The sequence below is a fragment of the Phyllobates terribilis genome, unplaced genomic scaffold, assembly GCF_046119375.1.
Source record: "Phyllobates terribilis strain yellow unplaced genomic scaffold, ASM4611937v1 Scaffold_5__5_contigs__length_657084704, whole genome shotgun sequence".
NCBI classification, from domain to species: domain Eukaryota; kingdom Metazoa; phylum Chordata; class Amphibia; order Anura; family Dendrobatidae; genus Phyllobates; species Phyllobates terribilis.
In genome coordinates, this window is record NW_027362765.1 from 100,809,668 (window position 1) to 100,836,838 (window position 27,171).

At 46.3% G+C, this 27,171-nt stretch overlaps 1 pseudogene; it reads right to left on the reverse strand.

Moving 5' to 3' along the window:
* Positions 1-22,878: 22,878 nt before the first annotated feature.
* LOC141150964 (U2 spliceosomal RNA) lies at positions 22,879-23,017 on the reverse strand (annotated as a pseudogene).
* Between the last annotated feature and the right edge of the window lie 4,154 nt (positions 23,018-27,171).

Sequence of the window (27,171 nt, forward strand, 5' to 3'; positions counted from 1 at the left end):
GGGCTCGACCCACCAGTGGACAGGCACCAGTATTGAGAGAGGGTGGCTGGCCGTCAGGTTCCACCGCAGCTCTGGCACAAACCCGGCGACACGGAGGTCGCACAGGCAGGAACGGACTGGCCGTGTCGGCTTCGCACTTTTTTGGTTTTAGAAGGGCATGACATGCCTATATCTGTGTCTCCCCCTCCTTTTACTCCTCCACCTCTTTTCTTTTCGCATGACTATATGTACTTGTCACTTTTCCATGTGTTAGTTATGTCTTCTGAGCAGTTTGTCAGCTTTTGGACACCTTTGAAGGTGTTTTCTATGAGTTTCTATGTGTTTTTGTTTGCCTGCCATTGGTTTTAACGGTGTTCGAAGTAGTGTTGAGCCACCCCCGTAGTGTTCGAGTTCGGTTCGGTTCGTCGAACACCCGTGTGTTCGCCGAACTGTTCGTCGAACTGTTCGTCGAACACCTTCGAACACCGTTAAAACCAATGGCAGGCAAACAAAAACACATAGAAACACATAGAAAACACCTTCAAAGGTGTCCAAAAGCTGACAAACTGCTCAGAAGACATAACTAACACATGGAAAAGTGACAAGTACATATAGTCATGCGAAAATAAAAGAGGTGGAGGAGTAAAAGGAGGGGGAGACACAGATATAGGCATGTCATGCCCTTCTAAAATCCAAAAAGTGAGAAGCCGACACGGCCAGTCCGCTCCTGCCCGTGCCACCTCCGTGTCGCCGGGTTTGTGCCAGAGCCGCGGTGAACCCTGATGGCCAGCCCCCCTCTCCCAATACTGGTGCCTGTCCGCTGGTGGGTCGAGCGAGCCCCCCTGTGGTGGAGGCAGCTCTAAGCTTTTTAATTTAAATTGTCTCTCTAATTTGAATGAATACACTTTAAATCCATTTACAAGGATCTATTGGAGGGCAAGTCTCATGCCAGCAGCCGCGTAATTCCAGCTCCAGTAGCGTCCACTAAAGCTGCTGCAGTTAAAAAGCTTTTATAAGGATCGAGCTCGGCTGTCCACCGCAAGGCATCCTACTGCCAGTCCCAGCCCCTATGCCTTGGGGTGCCTCCTGATGCTCTTCACTGAGTATCCCGTGGTCCCGAAGCATTTCCTTAGAAAAAATTAAGTGTCCAAACTACAGGTGGTGTAGCTTGCTTAACAGCCGGGATAATCCGCTGACTAGCAGACCCTGCTACTAGGCACAAAGTATTTCCTGGGCTAGATGCAGTTAAAAATTTGTAATTAGATACTCTCGTTGGATGCTGAGAAAGCATTCCATAGAGTCTCCTGGCACGCCATATATGATTCTCTTAAAAAGCTTGGGGTAGGGGTCTAGGGGACCCTTTTATAGCCAAAATCACGGCCCTGTATCGCAATACGTCACCTAGGCTGAAGATAAATGGAACTGTAGCACCCTGAGGGCTCGGTTGCTACAGAGGTATTGCACCTCACCCAGAGGTGTGATATCTCACTCTCAGGTAAGGATGTAGTGTGGATCAGGACCCGACACCTGCATGCATTACACCACATTGCCGTGGGGCAGGGCGACCAATATGCCCCTGAGATGGGCACGACAGTCCCTGTCCCTGGCTGGAGTGGGGGGAGGGAACACTGAGGAAGGGGAACCCTGTAGTGCAGGAGCAGGGAGGAAGCAGTTCCTGGGTGCATTGAGAAGGGAGTATAAAAGGTGGGCACCATCTTAGTTCAGTGCAGAGAAGTCTGAGCAGAAGTGGCAGGGAGCAGGGGCTCTGCATGAGCTCTGCTCCGGAGGCGGGCCTAGTAACAGAGGCCCAGGCCTGGAAGAGGGAGAAGGAAGGAAGAGGAGCGGAGAAGGCTCCAGGAACGAGGAACGAAGGGATCTCAGGGGTGCGGACGGGCGAGTCGCCACCGCACGCCAGAATCCACCTGCGTGGAGGGGTCAGGCCAAAGGGGGAGACCGGTCCCCGAAACTAGTGGAGGCAGGAAACGACCCTCAGCTAGAAACAGGAGGCTGTGACATTATATGTGGCGCAGTCCCTCACTACACCCGCTAGGAAGGCACCACATAGGGTCAGGGAAACTGGCGCCAAGTTTACCAAGAGGAGGCCCGAGGCAGCCGGACAGAAGGGTTGGTAAGAAAGGCCAGACAAAGGACACACAAAGGGGGTCCTGTGAAGCGCTCCAAAGTTATCTGGGAGTTGTCTGAGCCCCTCACCTGGTGAGCACAGTACGACGTGGGCAGCCGTTACCTGCAGACGTGGTCTGGATAATAAGAACTGTGAGTAAAGGCCCTGGACTGCATCACTGACTCCGTGTCATTACTGCTGCTGCCCTGCACCATCACCCCCATCCTCCGCATACACTGCCCTGAGGCTATACTCCTCCCGTGGGGAGTTATGCTACGCTCTGCTGCACCCACAACACCAGCCTCAGCGGTCTGCCCTGGAGCGGCGGTTCACTCTGACCGCAATCCACGGGTGGCGTAGTCGGACATTTAAACATCAAAACCACATAAATAGTTCCGCCACTGGTTTGACCGCCCTGAGCCACGGAACCGGGTTGCCGCCACGGAGACTACAACCACCAGCATCCACCAAAAAGGGTCCGGCTCCGGGTGTCCCAAGGCCCAGGGGGCGCGTCAGAACATTTTCATCACCTTTCACAACACCAATGGGACAAGGCAGGGATGTTCTCTGTCCCCTCTCTTATACATCCTAGTGACGGAGCACCTGCTCTCATCAATTCGCCATAACCCCAATATTAGGTGGATTGAGGTGGGAGGCACAGAGTACAAGTGCTCTCTATTTGCTGATGATGTCCTAGTATATATCACTCAATCACATATATCCATCCATGCTGTTATGGCTGAAATAGATCACTTTGTTACATGGTCAAATTTTAAAATCAATGCAGCGAAGTCTGAGGCCCTCGATGTCTCCCTCCCCAAATCCATATAGGATTCCATCCAGTCCAACTTTCCCTTTGCCTGGCCCTCACAGGGTATCAAATACTTAGGAATTCCTATTCATAGAGACCTCTCCCATCTATGTTATCTTAATTTTGGGCCCTTTATTGAACAACTCCATACAGACCACGGTTGGCAAGTTAGAACTGTAAGATTAACTACGTGAACCACTGGTGTTTTGTGGAAAAGCACATGTACACTGTGTTCCAAATTATTATGCAAAAAGTGTTTAGGAGTGATAAGGGAAGAATTTGTTTGTTTGTCAGTTAAACTCATTGATGGTGATGTGTGTCAGGGCTCTTTATATCACTGTAAGCAATTGCAGACACCAGTGCTAATTAGTTTGGCAGGTGTGTCCAATGAAAGGCAAGACTACTTAAGAAGGCTCTCTCACATTATTCAGCAGCCTACATTTTCTGCCAAAATGGGAAAGAAAAAGGATGTGTCGGCTGCTGAGAAGCAACAAATTGTGGAGTGTTTAGGTCAAGGCATGACTATAATCAACATTGTGCGATGATCAGGATGAAGTGTCTTGGCAATCAAGAAGTATGTAGCTGATTCACAGTACACACGTGTGCGTGCTGATAAGGGCAAATTGAGGACTCTTCCCTACAGGCAATTACATCAGGTTGAAAGAGCAGCGGCAAAAAAGCCTTGTCATAGCAGCAGACAAGTTTTTGAAGCTGCTTGTGCCTCCAACGTCCCCCGAACAACAAGATGCAGGGTCCTTCAGAGGTTTGCAGCTGTGCATACGCCATCCTGTCGACCTCCTCTATCCACTTCACACAAGCAGAAACGGCTCCAGTGGGCCAAACATTACATGAAGACTGATTTCAAAACTGTTTTGTTCACGGATGAGTGCCGTGCAGCGCTCGATGGTCCAGATGGATGGAGTGGAGGATGGCTGGTTGATGGACACCCCACGCAAACACGGCTACAGCGCCAACAAGGAGGAGGTGGAGTAATGTTTTGGGCTGGAATCATGGGGAGAGAGATTGTCGGCCCCTTTAGGATCCCTGAAGGCGCTAAAGATGAACTCCATAATGTATGTGGATTTTCTCAAACAGCACTTCCTGCCATGGTTCAAGAAGAAGAACCGTGTATTTCACAGCAAGATCATTTTTCTGCATGATAATGCACCATCTCATGCTGCACATAAAACATCTGCATCTCTGGCTGATATGGGCATAAAAGGGGACAAACTTATGGTGTGACCCCCATGCTCCCCTGACCTCTACCCCATTCAGAACCTTTGGAGCATCATTAAAAGGAGTGTCTATGATGGCGGGAGGCAGTTCACATCTAAGCAACAGCTCTGGGAGGGTATTCTGTCCTCATGCAAAACAATTGAAGCAGAAACCATCCAAAACCTGACAAATTCAATGGACGAGAGAGTTCAGAAGCTCCTTTCGAACAAGGGGTCCTATGTGAAAATGTAACATCACCTAGAATAAAGTTTTGAGTTGAAAACTGTTTGATTTCAGTTTCTAACAACCTGCTAATGCTTATAATTTCAAAAATGACCATTTTTTTGGTCTTTATTAAAATGAAAAGGTTGATCGAAAAGTTTGGGGGATCTAAGAGTGTGGCAACCCAGTAGTCATGATTACTTCGAATTCTGACAATATGAGGGTCATGCTGCAGGTAGTGCAGCAAGAAGGCACTTATGTGCCTTGCGCATCTCGGAGCCCCAAAATTATTTTCCGGGCTAGATGCAGCTAAAAATTATTTTTAATTTTAAATCTGGTGAAGCTTTAGTATAGATGGCCTAATAGGATCAGTGCTGCACACTGCTACAAAGCCCAAATTATTTTCCAGTCAAGATACAGATAAACATGATTAGTAATTTGAAAGCTTAAAACGGTTGGTAGGGTGATTTTAACCAATCATCAAGCTTTTACTCTCCCCAGGATGACACAGGGGTAGAAAAGTCGTTTCGGATCCATGATTTGTTCATCTTTATGAACGTGAGTCTGTCTACATTATCAGTGGAGAGCCGCGTGCGCTTATCTGTCAGCACACCACCAGCAGCGCTGAACACACGTTCAGACAGAACGCTGGCTGCGGGGCATGACAAGATCTCCAAGGCGTAAGTGGCTAGCTCCGGCCATTTATCCAGATTGGAAGCCCAAAAAGAGCAAGGGTCCAGTGACACAGTCGTGGCTTCAATGTTTACTTGGAGATACTCCTGTACCATCGTCTCTAGGCGTTGACTATGTGTCAGACTTCTTGTCTCCTGTGGCCTTGCAAAGGATGGGCTAAAAAAGTGGTGAATTGATTCCGCAAAATTGATGTTACCAGCAGATACTGTGGTTCTGTTACGGTTTGAGTGCTGAACACTTGACGGTCCCACGGTTGGCAAGTTGGAACTGTGAGATTCACTACGTGCACCACTGGTATTTTGTGGAAAAGCACATGTAAGATTCTGCAACAGTCTCTGCTGATACTCCTGCATGCATGCATCCCTTTCTATGGCAGGAATAATTTCTGCAAATTTACTTTTGTACCGGGGATCTAACAGTGTGGCAACCCAGTAGTCAGGATTATTTCTAATTCTCACAATTCGAGGGTCATGTTGCAGGTAGTGCAGCAAGAAGGCACTCATGTGTGTTGCGCATCCAGGAGCACCAAGTCCCTGTTGTGTTGGTGGCGAGGTAACAATCATGCTTCCTTCCTCTGTCCTCTCCCCCCAACCTCGCACAACAGAAATGTGATCAAGGTCTCCCTCATCTGATGAGTCTTCCATCAGTTCGTCCTCCACTTCTTCCTGGGCTCCTGCACCTTCCTCACTAGTTTGGCTGCTACCATGCGCCCTGGTAAAACCATCTCCCCCACCCTCACATGCCTGCCGCCTTGGTGCTGCCGACCGTCTGGACCTTGCAGATGTTAGCCCTTCCGCATACAACTCCTCCTCCTCTACTTCCTCCACCTCCTCTTGTGCCACCACCTGACTCCGAATTCTGTTTAACATGTGCTCCAGCATGTAAATCACCGGAATAGTCATGCTGATAATGGCATCGTCAGCACTAAACATCTTCGTCGCCATTTCAAAACTGTGCAGAAGGGTGCATAGGTCCCTGATCTGAGACCACTCCTCCAGCGTGATTTGCCCCACCTCTGAATCTCGTTGGCCCAGGCTATACGTCAGAACGTATTGCACCAGGGCTTGTCGGTGCTGCCACAGTCGCTGCAACATGTGCAGAGTTGAATTCCACCGGGTAGGCACATCGCATTTTAGCCGGTGAAGTGGCAGGCCCAACGACTTCTGTAGAGATGTAAGTCGCTGAGCTGCGGGATGCGAACGGCGGAAGTGAGCACACAGCGACCGTGCCCTCTGCAGAAGGCCATCTAGTCTGGGATAGTGGGCTAAAAATTGCTGGACAACCAGGTTCAACACGTGAGCCATACAACTCACGTGTGTGACATTGCCCCGGCGAAGGGCCGCACCCAGGTTTGCAGCATTGTCGCACACGGCCTTCCCTGGTTTCAGGTCCAGTGGAGACAACCATTCATGAAATTGGTTCTCCAGAGCTGACCACAACTCCTCAGCTGTGTGACTCACATTTCCCAGACATTTCAATGTAAAAACCGCCTGATGACGTTGAGCCCTACTGCCAGCATAGTAAGGAGGTGTGCAGGATCCCTTCTGCGCAGTTAGAAAGCTTGTGGCATGACCAGACAGGCTTTGGGTGCAGGTGGAAGACCGAGAGGAGGTTGAGGAGGCAGAAGCAGTGGAGGAACTTTGACATAAAGAGGATTGACGCACAACTCGTGGGGACGGCAAGACTTGGACAGCAGCCCCTTGTCCTGCTGTCACCATAGTTACCCAGTGCCCAGTCAGCGACATGTAACGCCCCTGTCCATGCCTACTCGACGAAGTGTCTGTGGTGAAATGCACCCTGTCACACACAGAGTTTCTCAAAGAAGCGGTGATGTTGTGTGCGACATGCTGGTGGAGCGCAGGCACACCTTTCTTTGAGAAGTAGTGCCGACTGGGCATCTGGTACTGGGGCACTGCGACGGACATAAGGTCTCGAAAATCCTCTGTGTCCACCAGGCGGAAAGGCAGCATTTCTGTAGCCAAGAGCTTGCAGATGGTGAAATTCAACCTCTTAGCTTTCTCATGGCTAGGAGGAAATGGTCTTTTACTTGTCCACATCTGAGGGACCGAGGGCTGGCTATTGTGCTTAGACGGGGTTGATAAGGGTGTCCCCGGCAAACTGCCGGTCTGTGAGGAAGATGCAGGCGGACATGTTAGGTTGCCTTGATCCAAAGGTGGTGCTATCGATGTCGGACAGCGCTCAACACCAGCTGCTGTTACCACCTCCAAAGAAAATGATGACCTGCCAATGACGCTGGCTGTTGCGGGTAAAGAGGTGGCAGGTCTGCGCCCCAAAACAGGTGTGACTGCTGTCCCCCCAGTCACAGAGGATGAAGAGGCTGCGGATGCACAAGATATGGCAGACGGTGGTTGGCCCGGCCGGCTAGGCCGCATTGTAGCACACTGAGCTTCCCACTGCAACTTATGCTTCATGTCCATGTGCCGGTTGATGCATGAAGTACTCAAACTATGTATTTTTTGGCCTCTACTTAGCTTTTGCTGACAAATGTTACAGATAACACGAGTTGGGTCATCTTTATCGATCTGAAAAAATGCCCAGGCTATGCAAGGCTTAGCACCCATGCGACCTGAAGAGCCACCACGACTTGTGGTGAGGCAGAGTTGTGTTTGAGGATGCAGTTGTTGACGTGCTTCCAGTACTACGTCTCTGTCCAGGAAGGCGCAACCTGACCTCGTCGTCACTAGCATCTTCCTTCACCTCCTCTGCTGACCTCATCTCTTGGCTGACTGTGGGTTGACAGTAAGTGGGATCTCCAACCTCATCATCATCACCCTGTGTGTTATCACACCCGTCGTCCTCAGAGCCAACCTGTTCCTGCCCTGACAAAAAACTAAAGTTGTCGCTCCAATCAGGTATTTGAGTCTTATCATCGTCTTCCTCATTGTCTCCACCAACAGGAGTTACAGTTTGGGAATGAGGGTCTACATTATGGTCAGAACCTTCTGCGTCTGGTCCTGGATCCGACTCATAAAGATTCTGGGCATCAGTGCAGATCATTTCCTCCTCTGGATTCACAGAAGCGCTGGAGTCGACCTCTGATTCCCAGGCTATAGTATGAGTAAACAGCTCTGCAGACTCAACCATCTGTTCTACCTCATACTCAGACGGGCAGCTGGAGATTTGGGAGCTGTGAGGAAGCAAGTGCGATTTGGGTGACACCTTTGAGGACTGGAGTATTTGTGATGTTGAAGTTGATGTGGAGGAGAGCCCACTTAAAGGAGCACTTGATATCCGTTGAAGCACCTGCTGTTTTTGTGCCTCATCTGGAATTTGTAGCGATTGGCGTGGCCGTAAGAAAGGGATCTTATCACATTGTCCGCTAAAAGAAGTAGACATTTTAGTTTGGCTGGAAGATGGTCTTTCTTCTGCAGATGTTACTGTTGCTTTAACACCTACCCCACGGACACAACCTTTTTTCCCCTTCCCAACACGCCTATTCCCCTTTCCACCAGCAGCAGGCCTTTTTCCACTCATTTTGGTGGTTAACTAATTCACAACTCTGGAATTGTTTGCACAAAAAAACAATGGATGGTAACCGAGCAGAGCTGAGTGGCCAAACTGTGGTATTAGGCCAAAACTATTGGCTGGGTTAGATGCAGAAAAAAATATATTCAGTTTGCAACCTGATGGAGGTCAGTATAGATGGACTAATAGAGAAAGTCCGACACACTGCTACAAGGCCAAATATTTTTTCAGAGGTAGATGCAGAAAAAAATTATATTCAGTTTGCAACCTGATGGAGGTCTGTATAGATGGATTAATAGAACAAGACCCACACACAGCTAGAAGCCCAATATTTTTTCAGAGGTAGATGCAGAAAAAAATATATTCAGTTTGCAACCTGATGGAGGTCAGTATAGATGGACTAATACAACAAGTCCCACACACAGCTAGAAGCCCAATATTTTTTCAGAGGTAGATGCAGAAAAAAATATATTCAGTTTGCAACCTGATGGAGGTCAGTATAGATGGACTAATACAACAAGTCCCACACACAGCTAGAAGCCCAAATATTTTTTCAGAGGTACTGTAGATGCAGATAAAAATTATTTTTAATTTGCAACCTGATGGAGGTCAGTATAGATGGACTAATACAACAAGTCCCACACACAGCTAGAAGCCCAAATATTTTTTCAGAGGTACTGTAGATGCAGATAAAAATTATTTTTAATTTGCAACCTGATGGAGGTCAGTATAGATGGACTAATAGAGAAAGTCCGACACACTGCTACAAGGCCAAATATTTTTTCAGAGGTAGATGCAGAAAAAAATTATATTCAGTTTGCAACCTGATGGAGGTCTGTATAGATGGATTAATAGAACAAGACCCACACACAGCTAGAAGCCCAATATTTTTGCAGAGGTAGATGCAGAAAAAAATATATTCAGTTTGCAACCTGATGGAGGTCAGTATAGATGGACTAATACAACAAGTCCCACACACAGCTAGAAGCCCAATATTTTTTCAGAGGTAGATGCAGAAAAAAATATATTCAGTTTGCAACCTGATGGAGGTCAGTATAGATGGACTAATACAACAAGTCCCACACACAGCTAGAAGCCCAAATATTTTTTCAGAGGTACTGTAGATGCAGATAAAAATTATTTTTAATTTGCAACCTGATGGAGGTCAGTATAGATGGACTAATACAACAAGTCCCACACACAGCTAGAAGCCCAAATATTTTTTCAGAGGTACTGTAGATGCAGATAAAAATTATTTTTAATTTGCAACCTGATGGAGGTCAGTATAGATGGACTAATAGAGAAAGTCCGACACACTGCTAGAAGGCCAAATATTTTTTCAGAGCTAGATGCAGAAAAAAATTATATTCAGTTTGCAACCTGATGGAGGTCAGTATAGATGGATTAATAGAACAAGACCCACACACAGCTAGAAGCCCAATATTTTTTCAGAGGTAGATGCAGAAAAAAATATATTCAGTTTGCAACCTGATGGAGGTCAGTATAGATGGACTAATACAACAAGTCCCACACACAGCTAGAAGCCCAATATTTTTTCAGAGGTACTGTAGATGCAGATAAAAATTATTTTTAATTTGCAACCTGATGGAGGTCAGTATAGATGGACTAATACAACAAGTCCCACACACAGCTAGAAGCCCAAATATTTTTTCAGAGGTACTGTAGATGCAGATAAAAATTATTTTTAATTTGCAACCTGATGGAGGTCAGTATAGATGGACTAATAGAGAAAGTCCGACACACTGCTAGAAGGCCAAATATTTTTTCAGAGCTAGATGCAGAAAAAAATTATATTCAGTTTGCAACCTGATGGAGGTCAGTATAGATGGATTAATAGAACAAGACCCACACACAGCTAGAAGCCCAATATTTTTTCAGAGGTAGATGCAGAAAAAAATATATTCAGTTTGCAACCTGATGGAGGTCAGTATAGATGGACTAATACAACAAGTCCCACACACAGCTAGAAGCCCAAATATTTTTTCAGAGGTACTGTAGATGCAGATAAAAATTAGTTTTAATTTGCAACCTGATGGAGGTCAGTATAGATGGACTAATACAACAAGTCCCACACACAGCTAGAAGCCCAAATATTTTTTCAGAGGTACTGTAGATGCAGATAAAAATTATTTTTAATTTGCAACCTGATGGAGGTCAGTATAGATGGACTAATAGAGAAAGTCCGACACACTGCTAGAAGGCCAAATATTTTTTCAGAGCTAGATGCAGAAAAAAATTATATTCAGTTTGCAACCTGATGGAGGTCAGTATAGATGGATTAATAGAACAAGACCCACACAAAGCTAGAAGCCCAATATTTTTTCAGAGGTAGATGAATAAAAAAATATATTCAGTTTGCAACCTGATGGAGGTCAGTATAGATGGACTAATACAACAAGTCCCACACACAGCTAGAAGCCCAATATTTTTTCAGAGGTAGATGCAGAAAAAAATATATTCAGTTTGCAACCTGATGGAGGTCAGTATAGATGGACTAATACAACAAGTCCCACACACAGCTAGAAGCCCAAATATTTTTTCAGAGGTACTGTAGATGCAGATAAAAATTATTTTTAATTTGCAACCTGATGGAGGTCAGTATAGATGGACTAATACAACAAGTCCCACACACAGCTAGAAGCCCAAATATTTTTTCAGAGGTACTGTAGATGCAGATAAAAATTATTTTTAATTTGCAACCTGATGGAGGTCAGTATAGATGGACTAATAGAGAAAGTCCGACACACTGCTAGAAGGCCAAATATTTTTTCAGAGCTAGATGCAGAAAAAAATTATATTCAGTTTGCAACCTGATGGAGGTCAGTATAGATGGATTAATAGAACAAGACCCACACACAGCTAGAAGCCCAATATTTTTTCAGAGGTAGATGCAGAAAAAAATATATTCAGTTTGCAACCTGATGAAGGTCAGTATAGATGGACTAATACAACAAGTCCCACACACAGCTAGAAGCCCAAATATTTTTTCAGAGGTACTGTAGATGCAGATAAAAATTAGTTTTAATTTGCAACCTGATGGAGGTCAGTATAGATGGACTAATACAACAAGTCCCACACACAGCTAGAAGCCCAAATATTTTTTCAGAGGTACTGTAGATGCAGATACAAATTATTTTTAATTTGCAACCTGATGGAGGTCATTATAGATGGACTAATACAACAAGTCCCACACACAGCTAGAAGCCCAAATATTTTTTCAGAGGTAGATGCAGAAAAAAATATATTCAGTTTGCAACCTGATGGAGGTCAGTATAGATGGACTAATACAACAAGTCCCACACACAGCTAGAAGCCCAAATATTTTTTCAGAGGTACTGTAGATGCAGATACAAATTATTTTTAATTTGCAACCTGATGGAGGTCAGTATAGATGGACTAATACAACAAGTCCCACACACAGCTAGAAGCCCAAATATTTTTTCAGAGGTACTGTAGATGCAGATAAAAATTATTTTTAATTTGCAACCTGATGGAGGTCAGTATAGATGGACTAATAGAGAAAGTCCGACACACTGCTAGAAGGCCAAATATTTTTTCAGAGCTAGATGCAGAAAAAAATTATATTCAGTTTGCAACCTGATGGAGGTCAGTATAGATGGATTAATAGAACAAGACCCACACACAGCTAGAAGCCCAATATTTTTTCAGAGGTAGATGCAGAAAAAAATATTCAGTTTGCAACCTGATGGAGGTCAGTATAGATGGACTAATACAACAAGTCCCACACACAGCTAGAAGCCCAAATATTTTTTCAGAGGTACTGTAGATGCAGATACAAATTATTTTTAATTTGCAACCTGATGGAGGTCAGTATAGATGGACTAATACAACAAGTCCCACACACAGCTAGAAGCCCAAATATTTTTTCAGAGGTACTGTAGATGCAGATAAAAATTAGTTTTAATTTGCAACCTGATGGAGGTCAGTATAGATGGACTAATAGAATGATGCTATGCCCAAAAGATTTTACTTCACTAGGTGCAGTAAAAAAATTGGTATTCTATACACAGGTGGTATATCTTGCAGCACAGATAGGCTACTCCACTGACTAACACACTCTGCAATAGGCCAAAAAGGATTAGCTTTGCTAGATTCAGCCAAATGCTGTGAAAAAAACTTGCACAGCACTGGCACAGACCTGCCTGGCAAAAACTGATAGGAACTGATGTAACCTAGTCCTGAAAAGGACTCCAATTACAATTAGTCTTTACTCCCACAACCTATCTATTTAAGAGCACAGACCTCCCTGATAAAAGTCGTAGGAAATGCTGTAACCTAGTCCTTAAAAGGACTGCAATCACAACTATTCCCTACTCCCAAGCTATCTGTATATTTGTGCGAAAATTGGCTTGAAATTAACAAGGTATAGCGCACACAGCAACAGCGGTGCCGTCTAACACGCAGCTGCAGCAGTGAGAAAATGGTGGCGACGGGGAAAATGGCTTGGTCTTATAGGGCAAGGACATGTGACATACACTGCCAATGACACATGCCCTTGCTTGTGTGAAAAAAAGCACTTCGCTCCGTGTGTGCGCTGCTGATAGGCTGACAGATTGCACCTCCCCACTGCAAATGCGGGAAAGAGAAAAAAAAATGGAGATCTTCATTGTTCCTGCAGAGATCCATCCCCTGCCCCTCCCCCCACCCCGCTGTACACTCAAACTGCGTATTAACATTAATTTTCATCATTACTGAGAAAAAATCCAGTTATGATTTTGGTGCACGAACAGTTATCGAACATAACCTCGAACAGTCGAATTTTTATCAAATTGTTCGTGTTCGCCGAACGGCTCGAACACCGCCCAAAACAGCTCGAATTTGAGATTGGCGAACAGTTCGAGTCGAACAACGCTCATCTCTAGTTCGAAGGTGTTCGACGAACAGTTCGGCGAACATACGGGTGTTCGACGAATTGAACCGAACTCGAACTACGAGGCTGGCTCAACACTATTTAAAAGGCCACATAACAAGTGCAAGCAGCTGTCAAATATTTGGCAGTATAGTATTGCAGCCTGTGGGTGGGTGGCTGCCTGCATACTTGCGCCTGCATTCCAAGGAATGGGGTAGGGACAACTGAACTCTGCAGTGGGACAAGGACATGGATGGTGATTGTTGCAAGTCTGCAACGACAGGTGCATGGCGGGAGGCATCTTCGCATGCGCCAAGGATCACTTATGATGGGCACACTTTTAGGCAGTAACCTGGGAGTCAGAGATGCTTCCAGAGGTCTTCCCCATGCTGTTCCCATGTCTTTTCAGCACTGTATGCATGTGTCTGATGATGTGTCACACACCACATGGCCAGATAAGGTTGTAAAATGTTAAAATGACATTTCCTGGTGAATGCATTTGTCTTGGTTGAAAGCAATTCAAAAGTGCAAAAATGCATCAAAAACGCTACGTGTGAACATAGCCCAAGTTGTGGAGGAGTATTTTGGTTTTTGGTTATTTATTTTGCCTTATATACAAGTCATTACCCTGGAAAGGATGTTCCTTAACATATTTCCCAGGAAAATCCATTTTGGTGTCGTTTTTGTATGTTTTATTGTGAGTCCGTAAAAGTGGTGTAATACTCTGACCACGTTGCTGACAGCAGTGATCTGGGAGTCAAGATGCTTCCAGGGGTCTTCCCCATGCTGTTCCCATGTCATTTGAGCACTGTTCCCATCGATTTGGACAATTTTTAGGCCCTCTGCAGACCGCCGGGGGGAGCCGCCTGAAAAATGCTCGAGTTTCCCATAGACTTACATTGGGCTCGTTGCTCAGGTCGAGCACCCGAGTATTCCAATTTGCTCGACCTGAGCAGTGAGTACCCGAGCATTTTAGTGCTCGCTCATCACTAGTATTAACCCATTCCCAACATGACATAATTGTATGTCATGATCTGGAAAGAGTTCCCCCAAATTGAAGTACAGTTACTTCAAGGCGATTATTTGGCACAGGATAAGAGGTGTGTAATTTCCAAGACTGAGTCACTTGAGGGGGGGGTTTTGCTGTTCTGGCACATAAAGACTGCAAATGAAGTCTGCAAACTATTCAAGTAAAATCTGAGCCCCAAAAGTCAACTTGTTTTTTTCCCTCTGGAGCCCTGCCATATGGCCAAACCGTACTGTAAAGCCACATATGGCATTCAAGAGAAATTATGTAACAAACTATAAGTTCATTTTACAGATTTCTAACAACATTTTATTGGTAAAAATTGAATTTCTTTATTCGCCACCATCCGTGGTGTTTATATACTTACAGCATCACTAGGTAAATTCAATGAGGGATGTCGTTTCCAAAATAGGGTTGGTCATAAAGTTTTGTATTTTTTTTACTGTTTTGGTATCTCAGGGGCTTTGCAAATGCAACCTAAATGTCCAAAATCTATTCCAGCCAAATTTATGCTCCAAAAATTAAATAACCTTTCTAGCCCTGCTGTGTGCCTAAACAGCAGTTTAAGCAGTTTAACACCACTTTTATGGTATCTGTGCACTCAGGAAAAATTTAACAAAAACTTGTGTTAATTTTCTCCTTTAACTTTTGTGAAAATAAAAAAAATTGGGACTGAAACAACATTTTAGTTAAGTAATTGAAAAAAATTTTTTTTTTAAATTGCAGTTTAAGCTGTTAAATTGCTTTAATTATTTAGACAATATGTAAATAACTAGTTTAAAAGTGACTTTTTCTTTCTACCTAATGTAATTTTCCTGCAATGAGAGCTTTTATCTTTTAAAGTATACAGCTAGTTTCCTTAAAACCCAGCCTTCAGTGCCTGTCCAAGAACGTGCAGTAGTTACATTCCAGGAGGAGGGTTTACTCTTAACATACCAACCAACTCTCTCCAGCCCACTGATTTCTATACAGCAGTTAGCTGCTCACCTCCCTTCTCACATCTTTTGAAGAGATAGTTATAAACCACCAGCTGTAACTTTCACAGCAGATCTCCTAATAATGTCTCTGCTCTTGCAATCTGGACCTGTATGCTATTTCAAATGGCGTTATCTCTATATGTAAATCTAGTGATAAGTGTAGACTCATCACAAACCACTTATAGTTCTACTAATACTATAGTATTTATATTCACCAGAGCTATTAGTCAAGCAGCAGAGCCCACCATGCTAGAAACCAGGAAATAAGGAGAATTTAAGGAGATTGTATTGCTCTGAGCTGCTTGAGAGGCAACTTGAGAATCCCCCTTTTATTCCTGTGAAGCATCTAAAGGGTTAACAAACTTTCTGAATGCAGTTTTCAATACATTGAGGGTGCAGTTTTTTATATTTAAAATGGGGTCTTATTTGCGTATTTTTGGAAATACAGGCCCGTCAAAGTCGCTTAAAAAGTGAAATGATCCCTAAAGATACATTTTTTGTAAATTTCCTTAAAAAATCAAAAATTGTTGCAAAACTTTATTTTCTTCTAACATCCTAACAAAAATAAGTTGTTTTAAAAATTATGCTGATGTAAAGTAGCCCTGGTAAATGTTATAAACTATTCGGTGTAGTATTTTTGGTCCGAATGCTGTCCTTAAATAACCAGACAGCCCACGGACAGCTCTAGGATCAAAGTTGTAACGGGTCTGGGAGGTGGAACCTCTGAGTTACTATATAAAGGGGCAGTCCTTGTAAGGAAGCGGGTGGCTCCCAGGGAAGGCAGGCAGGTAGACACAGCAAGTGACAGGAACAGTCTCTGGGTAGAAGGGCAGGTGGTCACGGCAAGTGACGGGGAAAGTCTCTTGACAGGCGGGTGGTCATGGCAAGTGACAGCAGGGTAAGAGTCTCTAGACAGGCAGGTGGTCAAGTGACGGCAAAGCCTCCAGGTAGGCTAGCAGGCGGGTAGCAGGTGAGCGCGTAAGAGTCTCTCGGCTGGCTGGCAGGTGGTCACGGCAAGTGATGGCAGAGCCTCCAGGTAGGCTAGCTGGCGGGTAGCAGGTGAGCGCTCCCAGGAGAGCGGGTAATAGTTTCTCGGCTGGCTGGCAGGTGGTCTCAGGCAGGTATCAGGCAGGTGCCTCCTGATCCGCAGGCGGACTGGTCCATAGACAGACTGGCGGATGCTGGTAGACAGACTGTCGGACCGCAGGGAATGCAAGCAGGTAGACAGAGCTGGAAAACAGACTGGCAACGGGACCTTAGGGCTGAAGCAGAGGTGAAAGGCTTTGCAACAACTTTGCTTGGGCACCTCCATTTTGGAGGAGGTGCCTTATATATGGGAGCTCCACCGGCAATTGGCCGGGGACTCCTTAGGACGGCGCGCGCGGCCCCTTTAAGAGAGAGGGAGCGCGCGCCCTAAGCACAGTGCCCGAGAAGCAGCGAGCGCTGCCAGTAGCATGGGAAGAGGGCGCCGAGGACGGAGCAGGGAGGTGAGAGGAACGGCGTCTCAGCCTAGCAGGAGGCAGGGACGCCGACGCTACAGTACCCCCCCTTTAGGCCCCCCCTTTTTTAGGCTGGAGAGAAATTTATCAAGGATGAGCGGGGCATGGATGTTCTCCCGGGGCTCCCACGTTCTCTCCTCAGGACCAAACCCCTTCCAATCCACTAGAAAAAAGGTCTTTCCTCTTACCCTTTTGGTGGCCAGAATGCTCTCTACCTCAAACTCGTCTTCAGGGGAAACCGGAGTAGGAGACGTACCTGTAGACTTGGAAAAAGAGTTAAGTACCACAGGTTTGAGGAGAGATACATGGAAGGAGTTAGGAATCCGCAAGTTGGTCGGGAGTTTCAATTTATAGGCCACCGGGTTGATTTGTTTGATAACTTCCAGTGGGCCGATGAACCGAGGCCCTAACTTGTAGGAAGGAACCTTGAGCCGGACATACTTGAACGAGAGCCAGACTTTATCTCCAGGACAGAATTGGGGCGGATCCAGATGTCTTTTGTCAGCCTGTTTCTTAATTCGCTCGGAGGACTGAAGAAGTGCGGATCTGGTACTCTCCCAAATGGAGGAGAATTCGCTAGCAAGAGATTCCGCGGCCTTATTATCCACCAAGGCGGAGACGGGAAACGGGATCCGAGGATGTTGACCGTAGACAATAAAAAACGGGGATTTGGAGGAAGACTCTCTCTCGTGATTATTATAGGAAAATTCGGCCCACGGTAAAAGATCCACCCAGTCGGAATGGTGGGCATTAACAAAGTGCCGGAGGTAACTGGTTAAAATTTGGTTGATCCGCTCTACTTGACCATTGGATTGTGGGTGATAAGCAGAGGAGAAGTCCAAGGTGACCCCCAGCAGTTTACACATGGCTCTCCAGAAGCGAGAGGTGAACTGAACCCCTCGGTCGGATACGATGTGGAGAGGGAGACCATGAAGACGGAAAATATGATGGATAAAGTCTTTAGCTAACTCTGATGCAGACGGGAGACCCGGCAGGGGAATAAAGTGAGCCATTTTGGAAAAGCGGTCAGCGACCACCCATATGACCGTACAACCGGCAGAGACAGGGAGGTCCGTTATAAAGTCCATAGCTATATGCTGCCACGGGGCAGCAGGTACAGGAAGAGGAAGGAGACGGCCGGCTGGCAGATGTCTCGGAACCTTGTTTCGGGCGCAGGACACACAGGCAGAAACAAAGTCTATTACGTCCTTGTGCAGGGTAGGCCACCAGTAATGCCGGTAAATAAGTTGGAGGGTCTTTTTCTGACCAGCGTGGCCAGCTAGCTTGGACGAGTGTCCCCAGTGTAGAACCTTCTCACGATCAGGAACAGTTACGAACGTCTTACCGGGTGGAAGACGATTTAGATTCACGGGGGCCAACTGCATTACTTTGGCAGGGTCGATGATGTGTTTAGGCTCCTCCTCAAGATCAGAGACCAAAAAGGATCGGGATAAGGCATAGCTTTGATGTTTTTGTCTGCCGGGCGAAAATGAAGAATGAAATTAAAGCGGGCGAAGAACAAGGACCACCGGGCTTGGCGCGGGTTAAGTCTCTGGGCACTCTGGAGGTAAGCCAAGTTCTTGTGGTCCGTGTAAATTATTACCGGGTGAAGAGCCCCCTCGAGCAGGTAACGCCACTCCTCCAGTGCCAGCTTAATGGCCAACAATTCTCGGTCTCCTATAGAATAATTGCGCTCAGAAGAGGAGAAGAGTTTGGAGAAGAAGCCGCAAGTTACCATTCTTCGGAAGACGACTTTTGGGTAAGTACTGCTCCGACTCCGGAGGAGGAAGCGTCGACCTCTAGAAAGAATTGTTTGTTGCCGTCCGGACGATGCAGCACAGGGGCGGAGGAAAAAGCTTGTTTTAAGAAAAGGAAGGCTTCCTCTGCTTCGAGCGACCATTCTCTGGGATTAGCGCCCTTACGGGTGAGCGCCGAGATAGGGGCAGTCCGGGAAGAGAAGTGCGGATTGAAGAGGCGGTAGTAGTTGGCGAAGCCCAGGAACCGCTGAATAGCCTTCAACCCCTCTGGTCGGGGCCACTTCTCGATGGCAGACAGCTTCTCAGGGTCCATTTGTAGGCCGGTCTGAGAGATTATGTAGCCCAGAAACGGAAGCGAGGTCTGCTCAAAGAGGCACTTCTCATATTTAGCGTAGAGGTGGTTCTGCCTGAGCCTGAGCAGGACCTGACGAACGTCCCTCCGGTGAGTGAGAAAATCCGGAGAGAAGACCAAGATGTCGTCCAGGTACACCACCACGCAGGAGTAGAGAAGGTCACGGAAGATGTCATTGACCAACTATTGAAAGACGGCGGGAGCATTACAAAGACCGAAGGGCATTACAAGATATTCATAGTGGCCATCCCGGGTGTTGAATGCCGTCTTCCATTCATCCCCCTGACGGATACGGACCAGATTATACGCCCCACGGAGATCCAGCTTGGTGAAGATTCTAGCCCCCCTCAGACGGTCAAATAATTCAGGAATGAGCGGAAGGGGGTATTTATTCTTCACTGTGATCAGGTTAAGGCCTCTATAGTCTATACAGGGACGGAGTGAGCCGTCCTTCTTTTTGACGAAGAAGAAGCCTTCTCCCCCGGGGAGGTAGATTTCCGGATAAATCCCCGGGCCAGATTCTCCTCAATATATTCAGACATGGACCGGGTCTCAGCAGTGGACAAAGGGTAAATACGCCCACGGGGAGGAGTAGCGCCGGGCATCAGGTCAATTGGGCAGTCGTATGGTCTATGAGGGGGTAATGTCTCTGCTTCTCTTTTATTAAAGAAGTCCACAAAAGACCAATAGGGAGCCGGTAGGCCGGGTAGATTGGCTGGGGTAGGAGAAGGACGAGCAGGATGAACGGGAACTAAACAACTCTCAGGCTATGTGCCCACGTTGCATTTATGAAGCAGAAAATTTCTGCTGCATAAATGCAAGTCCTCTCCCGGAAAAACGCATGCGGAATTCCGCACGCGTTTATCGCGCATTTTTCGCGCGTTTATCACGCGTTTTCCACATGCGGAATTGCCTTGCGTTTTTTATGCATTGGACTAAGGCAATTCCGCTTGCGGAAACGCAAAATTAAATGACATGCTGCGGATTTTTGAACGCGGCATAAACGCTGCGGAAAATTCCGCAGCATGTGCATAGAACTTGCGGAATCCCATTGGGGACCATGGGGTGCGGATATACATGCGTTTTTCAAGCGTTTACGCTGCGGAAATTCCGCAGCATATACGCTTGAAAAATGCTACGTGGGCACACAGCCTTATGGCAGTCCTGTCCCCAGCGAAGAACTTCTCCGGTCTGCCAATCAAGCACGGGTGCGTGTTTCTGGAGCCAAGGTAGGCCTAGCAAGAGGGCGTGAGAGAGTCCAGGCAGAACATGGAAGCAGATGCTCTCAGAGTGCAGCATTCCCACCTGCAGAGTTATGGATTCGGTGATGAGTTGGATGGGATGTGGTAAGAGGCCCCCATCCACGGCGGCGACAGATAAGGGTACAGCCAGAGGTTTGGTGGGAATGCGGTATTTCTCTACCAGGGACTGAGAAATGAGATTTCCGGCAGCTCCAGAGTCAAGTTGAGCCAGTTCAAAATAACGGTTCTCCCTGCAGATGATAGAAACCGACAGCATTAGAGATGGAGAGGGTTTATTTCTGTCTAGGGGGACCTCTCTGAGCGATCCTAGACACAGGCGTTTCCCGACCTCTCCGGGCAGGAACGGATCCGGTGCTCCTTACTGCCACAGTAGAAGCAGCTCCCCTTGGCACAGCGTAATTCCTGACGGGTCTTGACCATCTTGGTCTGGTCGACCTGCATAGGCTCGGGTGAGTGCGCCGGAGGAGTAATGGAGGAAGTGACGGATCTCTAGAAGGTAGTGGCAAGGCGTGGAAACCTCCTCTCACGGGTGACCTCTTTGGTGCGCTCCTGGAACCGGATGTCAATCCGGGTGGCAAGTGTAATCAAGTCGTCGAGAGTGGTAGGAATGTCCCGACCGGTGAGTTCATCTTTAATATGGCCGGACAGACCCTCCCAGAAGACGGACACCAGGGCATTGTTATCCCAGGCAAGCTCCGAAGCAAGGGTACGGAACCGTATGGCATATTGGCCCACGGTGAGACTTCCTTGGCGGAGGCGTAGCAAAGATGAGGCGGATGAGGTCCTCCATCCTGGTTCGTCGAAGACCTTCCGGAAGGCTGAGAGAAAGGCTGGCAGATTGGACACCAAGGGGGTCTCCTCTCTCCCATAGAGGATGTAGCCAAGCCAGCGCCTCCCCCGTGAGATGGGACATGATGAAGGCTACTTTGGCTCGGTCGGTGGAAAACTGGTGTGCCAACAGTTCGAAGTGCAGAGTGCACAGGTTAATGAAGCCCCGTGCCTGACTGGGATCTCCGCCAAAACGAGGCGGGGCGGTGAGGCGGGGACCGGGAAGAGATGCCATGGAATTGATGGGCAGCGGCGCTGCCGGGGTAGGAGTCGTGCGACTGGAAGCCGGTCCCGAAGATGTAGTCAGTGTGTCCAGGCGGGAGTTAACACTACGCAGGTGGCTCAGGATGGACTCCTGTTGGGACCTCTGACGGGACAGTTCATGGCATAGGTCCGAGAGCGAGGGAGCTTGGGTGCCACCGGGTTCCATGGCCCGAGCAAACTCTAACGGGTCTGGGAGGTGGAACCTCTGAGCAACTATACAAAGGGGCAGTCCTTGTAAGGAAGCGGGTGGCTCCCAGGGAAGGCGGGCAGGTAGTCACGGCAAGTGACAGGGACAGTCTCTGGGTAGAAGGGGCAGGAAGTCACGGCAAGTGACAGGGACAGTCTCTGGGTAGAAGGGGCAGGAAATCACGGCAAGTGACGGGGACAGTCTCTTGACAGGCGGATGGTCACGGCAAGTGACAGCAGGGTAAGAGTCTCTAGACGGGCAGGTGGTCACGGCAAGTGACAGCAGGGAAAGAGTCTCTAGACGGGCAGGTGGTCACGGCAAGTGACAGCAGGGAAGAGTCTCTAGATAGGCTAGCAGGCAGGTAGCAGGTGAGCGCTCCCAGGTGAGCAGTAAGAGTCTCTGGACAGGCAGGCAGGTATCAGGCAGGTATCTGGCAGGTACTTCCTGGTCCGCAGGCGGACTGATCCATAGACAGACTGGCAGGTGCTGGTAGGCTGACTGTCGGACCACAGGATAGCAAGCAGGTAAGCAGATATCAGGCAGGTATCAAGCAGGAATCTGGCAGGTGACTGGCAGGTAACTGGTAACTGGACCTGAGGGCTGAAGCAGAGTTGAAAGGCTTTGCAACAACATTGCTCGGGCACCTCCATTTTGGAGGAGGTGCCTTATATATGGTGAGGTCCTCCGGCCATTGGCCGGGGACTCCTTAGGACGGCGCGCGCGGCCCCTTTAAGAGAGGGGGAGCGCGCGCGCCCTAAGCACAGAGGCCGGGAAGCAGCGCGCGCTGCCAGCAGAGCGGGAGGAAGCCGCCGGGCACGGAGAGGAGAGGTGAGGGGAACGGCGTCCCTGTCTGGCAGGAGGCAGGGACGCAGATGCTACAACCTACCTGATGGGTCAGGTGAATTAAAACAGCTGCAGTTGATAATAATGCCACTGGCTAACTATGTGGTGTGTGTGCAACAATATACTGAAAGGTCAATTATATTGTGCAGCTTATCTCACCACCTGTAGTTATTTAGGTGAAAGCTCCAAAATGCTTGCCTAATATGTCTGTTTAACCAAAAGGAAGTAAAAAGGGAGAGCTAGAAAGATAGCATTGCATTACATTACATGGCAATGCAATGCACAGTTGCTGAAGTTGAACCAAAATGAGCTTGTAATCTGGCTTCTGCAACTTTGAACATGAAAAATCCAATGAGGAGAAGAAAAGCAAAGCCAAAGAGTCCATCCCAAAATCCGACAAACAAGCAAAATGAACAAAAAACATTGAATTCAATTCTTTCTGATTTTAGAAACTGCATTAAAGAAGGGGTGCACCGGTCCTGGAGATACTGCAATACCAGGTCAATGCGTGGAGTGGACAGAGCAAGCTCTTTTTCCATCTCCCTGTTCTAAAAATCCATTTAGTATATGGTCCCCAGACAGATATTAAACTGAACAGATTTTTTTTATCTCAGTCAGTTTACTCCTTTAGTACAGCTTATCATATCACTTACATGATTGCCATTCATTGAGTATACTAAATCATCTGGGCATAATTCTTTCAATAAACACATAAATAGTACTTTATTATACTAGCGCATACATTTCATAATAAGATATTCCATTTAGAGAAATTCCATACCTCATCCGCTTTATGATCTCCTAGTCTCCTCTTATCACATAAATACACAATAAAAAGCCTGGATAAAAGAAGTTATACAGCATCACTAGGTAACGCAACTGACTTTTTAAATACTAAAAGGTTCTGCATGTCCCATATTGTTTCTTTTAAAACTGTTAGAAAAACCCACATCACTCTTGCATTCTTTTGCCTAATAAAATTATGCCCAGTAAAAATAACTTCATAAGCAAGATCATTAAAACTCTAAATTTATCTAATTTATACAATGTGATTTTCTTGATGTTTTTTGGATATTCTATCTCTCAATGCTAAAATTAACCTACCCTTAAAATTATAGACTGTTCATGTCTTTGTCAGTGGGCAAACTTACAAAAACAGCAAGGGATCAAATAAGTATTTCCTTCACTGTGCATACCTTAGTGCAAACCAATCTATGGACAGAAAAAACATTTACCAAATGACGACACCTACTAATTTTAACCCCTTCAGATACTAATATAAAATCAATCCTGGATTTACAAAGGCCACACTCTGCCACATAGGTAAATTTATCATTAACCTCCACCAACAACCTCGCATACTGATAGCATGCATCTTGAATATTATTTAAGAAATTAGACATGACATCAAATTTTACCTCCCCCACATTTTCACAATCTAAACCATTACGTATACAATTCAAATCCACCACCATTATAGTAAAAATACGTCCTGGCATATAGAACTTTAAAGTTTCCATGAAAACTACACAGGCTTGTTTTTCTGCCGGGGCATATACATTAAAAAGCCTACTCCTCTTCCCTAAAAAATTTAACTCTAAAATAATTAAACACCCAGGGACATACACATTAATACTACTGTTTTTCAATAAAAATCCAACTCCTTCATTCTTATTAGCAGATGCAGGAGACCAAAAACACTTACCATGCCTCCATTCACTCTCATAGTGCATGCCCCTCAGAGAATACTTCTGTAATCAAAAAATGTCTGCATGGATTTCCTGTAAATAGTCAAAAATCACAGCTCTCCTACTCTGCGTATATATACAGTACTTCTAACATTAAGAGATGCTACGAATAAACTAATGATGAAAAGCAAAAGAAGAAACACAAATTTAAATACTAAGAAACTACTTAAATAGTTTTCTCAAACCTCTCCACCTGCTCATTTTCCAGGAATACTGTTACAGGCTTAACCCTTGAATCCAGCATCCCAAGTGCTCCTTGAAAACTCACATGGTCCCAGACAGCGCACTAGAAGGTTTCGCAGACTCCAAACAAAAATGCTTAGAGTCCGAACCCCAGGCACTGCCTCCATATAAGAACTTGGCACCTACCTCTGAGCAGGTGTCAGCTAATCATCTAAGCCCCTAGTACTCATGGGACTCTCCACCTCAACATCCAATTCACTAACCACATTATCTATTGTACCTATAATGCTTTCCATAATGCTTACGCCCTCAGAAAAAACAGTAAGTTTATCTTCCATCATTCCACCCGATGTATCCTGTGGGGAGCCTTGTACCTGCTCCAATGCAGGGGCAGTATCCATGTGGTCTGCAATAATGTTACAATTGTCAGGGGGGTGCGCCACTTCAGCAGCATCCACTACCTCTGTCTATACCACTTGCTGGGGGACTTTCACTTCACTGACATCAGCCGATGCATACCCAGCAATTTGCAACACTCTTACGCCGCAAAACATTCCGCATCCCCCAAGATTAAGAATTTTTTCTCCACCATGAATCTCATTACAAAACCGTCTCAAGTAAGTTATTACTTCTTCTTTTACCCTTGGGTTATACATATGAAAAACCAACATCCTTCTTACATCCTTAAACAGAGCTGACACCCTAATATTCTCCAAGACAGGATTAGTATTTCTGATCCACTGGTCCACAGCATTCATACAAGCATTATAATCCCAGAGTTAAATTATAAGTAACTTGATATGGAAAATCCTGCAGCACATCCACATCTTGTTCTGTAAGTTCCAATACCTTGAAAAGAACCTCTTCAATGAAAACTTTCATTGTTACCTCTTTCAAATATTCCGGCTTCACTTGGAACCGAATTGTGTCCTTCACGCCACGTCCCGCCATCATATAACAGGGCCGCTGCACTAATCGCCAACAGTCTACTTAGAAGCCCCTCAACAAAAGCCCATTAACAAATTAACGAGCAGCTGTCTTTCCTTAACAGTACTGTTGCTGCAGGTTCTTCAGCAGACTGAAGATGGCTGCTCCCGCACAGCCACATCAAGGTCAGTAGTAGTTATGAGCGAACGGGCTCGGTACTCGCCAAAGCATCACTGTGCTCTGCGAGTATTTCCGTGTTGCTGGGGCGGAAGCTCGGATCCCCGCCCTGCATGTTTGGTGCTTTTTCGAGAGCCAATGAACATGCAGGGATTGCTTGCCACGCACTGTAATGCCGTAGCCATGTTGGTAGTGAGCATTACAGTGTTTGGCTGGCCGCACAGCGTCATCAGGTCTATAAGACCTGGCGCCGCTATGCTGGTCACAGTCTACCCCGGAACCAGGCAGAGTAGGGAGAGCTGATGCTGAGTCAGAGAGAGATTTGCTTGTTTATAGTTAGCATAGGTATTCCACTACATATATATATATACACAGTACAGACCAATAGTTTGGACACACCTTCTCATTTAAATATTTTTCTGTATTTTCATGAAAAAGTGTGAAACAACTGAAAATATGTCTTATATTCTAGGTTCTTCAAAGTAGCCACCTTTTGCTTTGATGACTGCTTTGCACACTCTTGGCATTCTCTTGATGAGCTTCAAGAGGTAGTCACCGGAAATGGTTTTCACTTCACAGGTGTGCCCTGTCAGGTTTAATAAGTGGGATTTCTTGCCTTATAAATGGGATTGAGACCATCAGTTGTGTTGTGCAGAAGTCTGGTGGATACACAGCTGATAGTCCTACTGTATAGACTGTTAGCTGCTTTTTTCTTGCCATAATACAAATTCTAAGTAAAGAAAAACGAGTGGCCATCATTACTTTAAAAAATTAAGGTCACTCAGTGCGAAAAATTGAGAAAACTTTGAAAGTGTCCCCAAGTGCAGTTGCAAAAACCATCAAGCGCTACAAAGAAACTGGCTGACATGAGGACCGCCCCAGGAAAGGAAGACCAAGAGTCACCTCTGCTTCTACGGATAAGTTTATCCGAGTCACCAGCCTCAGAAATCGCAGGTTAACAGCAGCTCAGATTAGAAACCAGGTCAATGCCACACAGAGTTCTAGCAGCAGACACATCTCTTCAACAACTGTTAAGAGGAGACTTTGTGCAGCAGGCCTTCATGGTAAAATAGCTGCTAAAAAACCACTGCTAAGGACAGGCAACAAGCAGAAGAGACTTGTTTGGGCTAAAGAACACAAGGAATGGACATTAGACCAGTGGAAATCTGTGCGTTGGTCTGATAAGTCCAAATTTGAGATCTTTGGTTCCAATCACTGTGTCTTTGTGCGACGCAGAAAAGGTGAACGGATGGACTCTACATGCCTGGTTCCTACCGTGAAGCATGGAGGAGGAGGTGTGATGGTGTGGGGGATTTATTCAAAATTGAAGGCATACTGAACCAGCATGGCTACCACAGCATCTTGCAGCGGCATGCTATTCCATCCGGTTTGCGTTTAGTTGGACCATCATTTATTTTTCAACAGCACATTGACCCCAAACAAACCTCCAGACTGTGTAAGGGCTATTTGACCAAGGAGGAGAGTGATGGGGTGCTACGCCAGATGACCTGGCCTCCACAGTCACCAGACCTGAACCCAATTGAGATGCTTTGGGGTGAGCTGCACCGCAGAGTGAAGGTAAAAGGGCCAACAAGTGCTAAGCATCTCTGGGAACTCCTTCAAGATTGTTGGAAGACCATTTCTGGTGACTACCTCTTGAAGTTCATCAAGAGAATGCCAAGAGTGTGCAAAGCAGTCATCAAAGCAAAAGGTGGCTACTT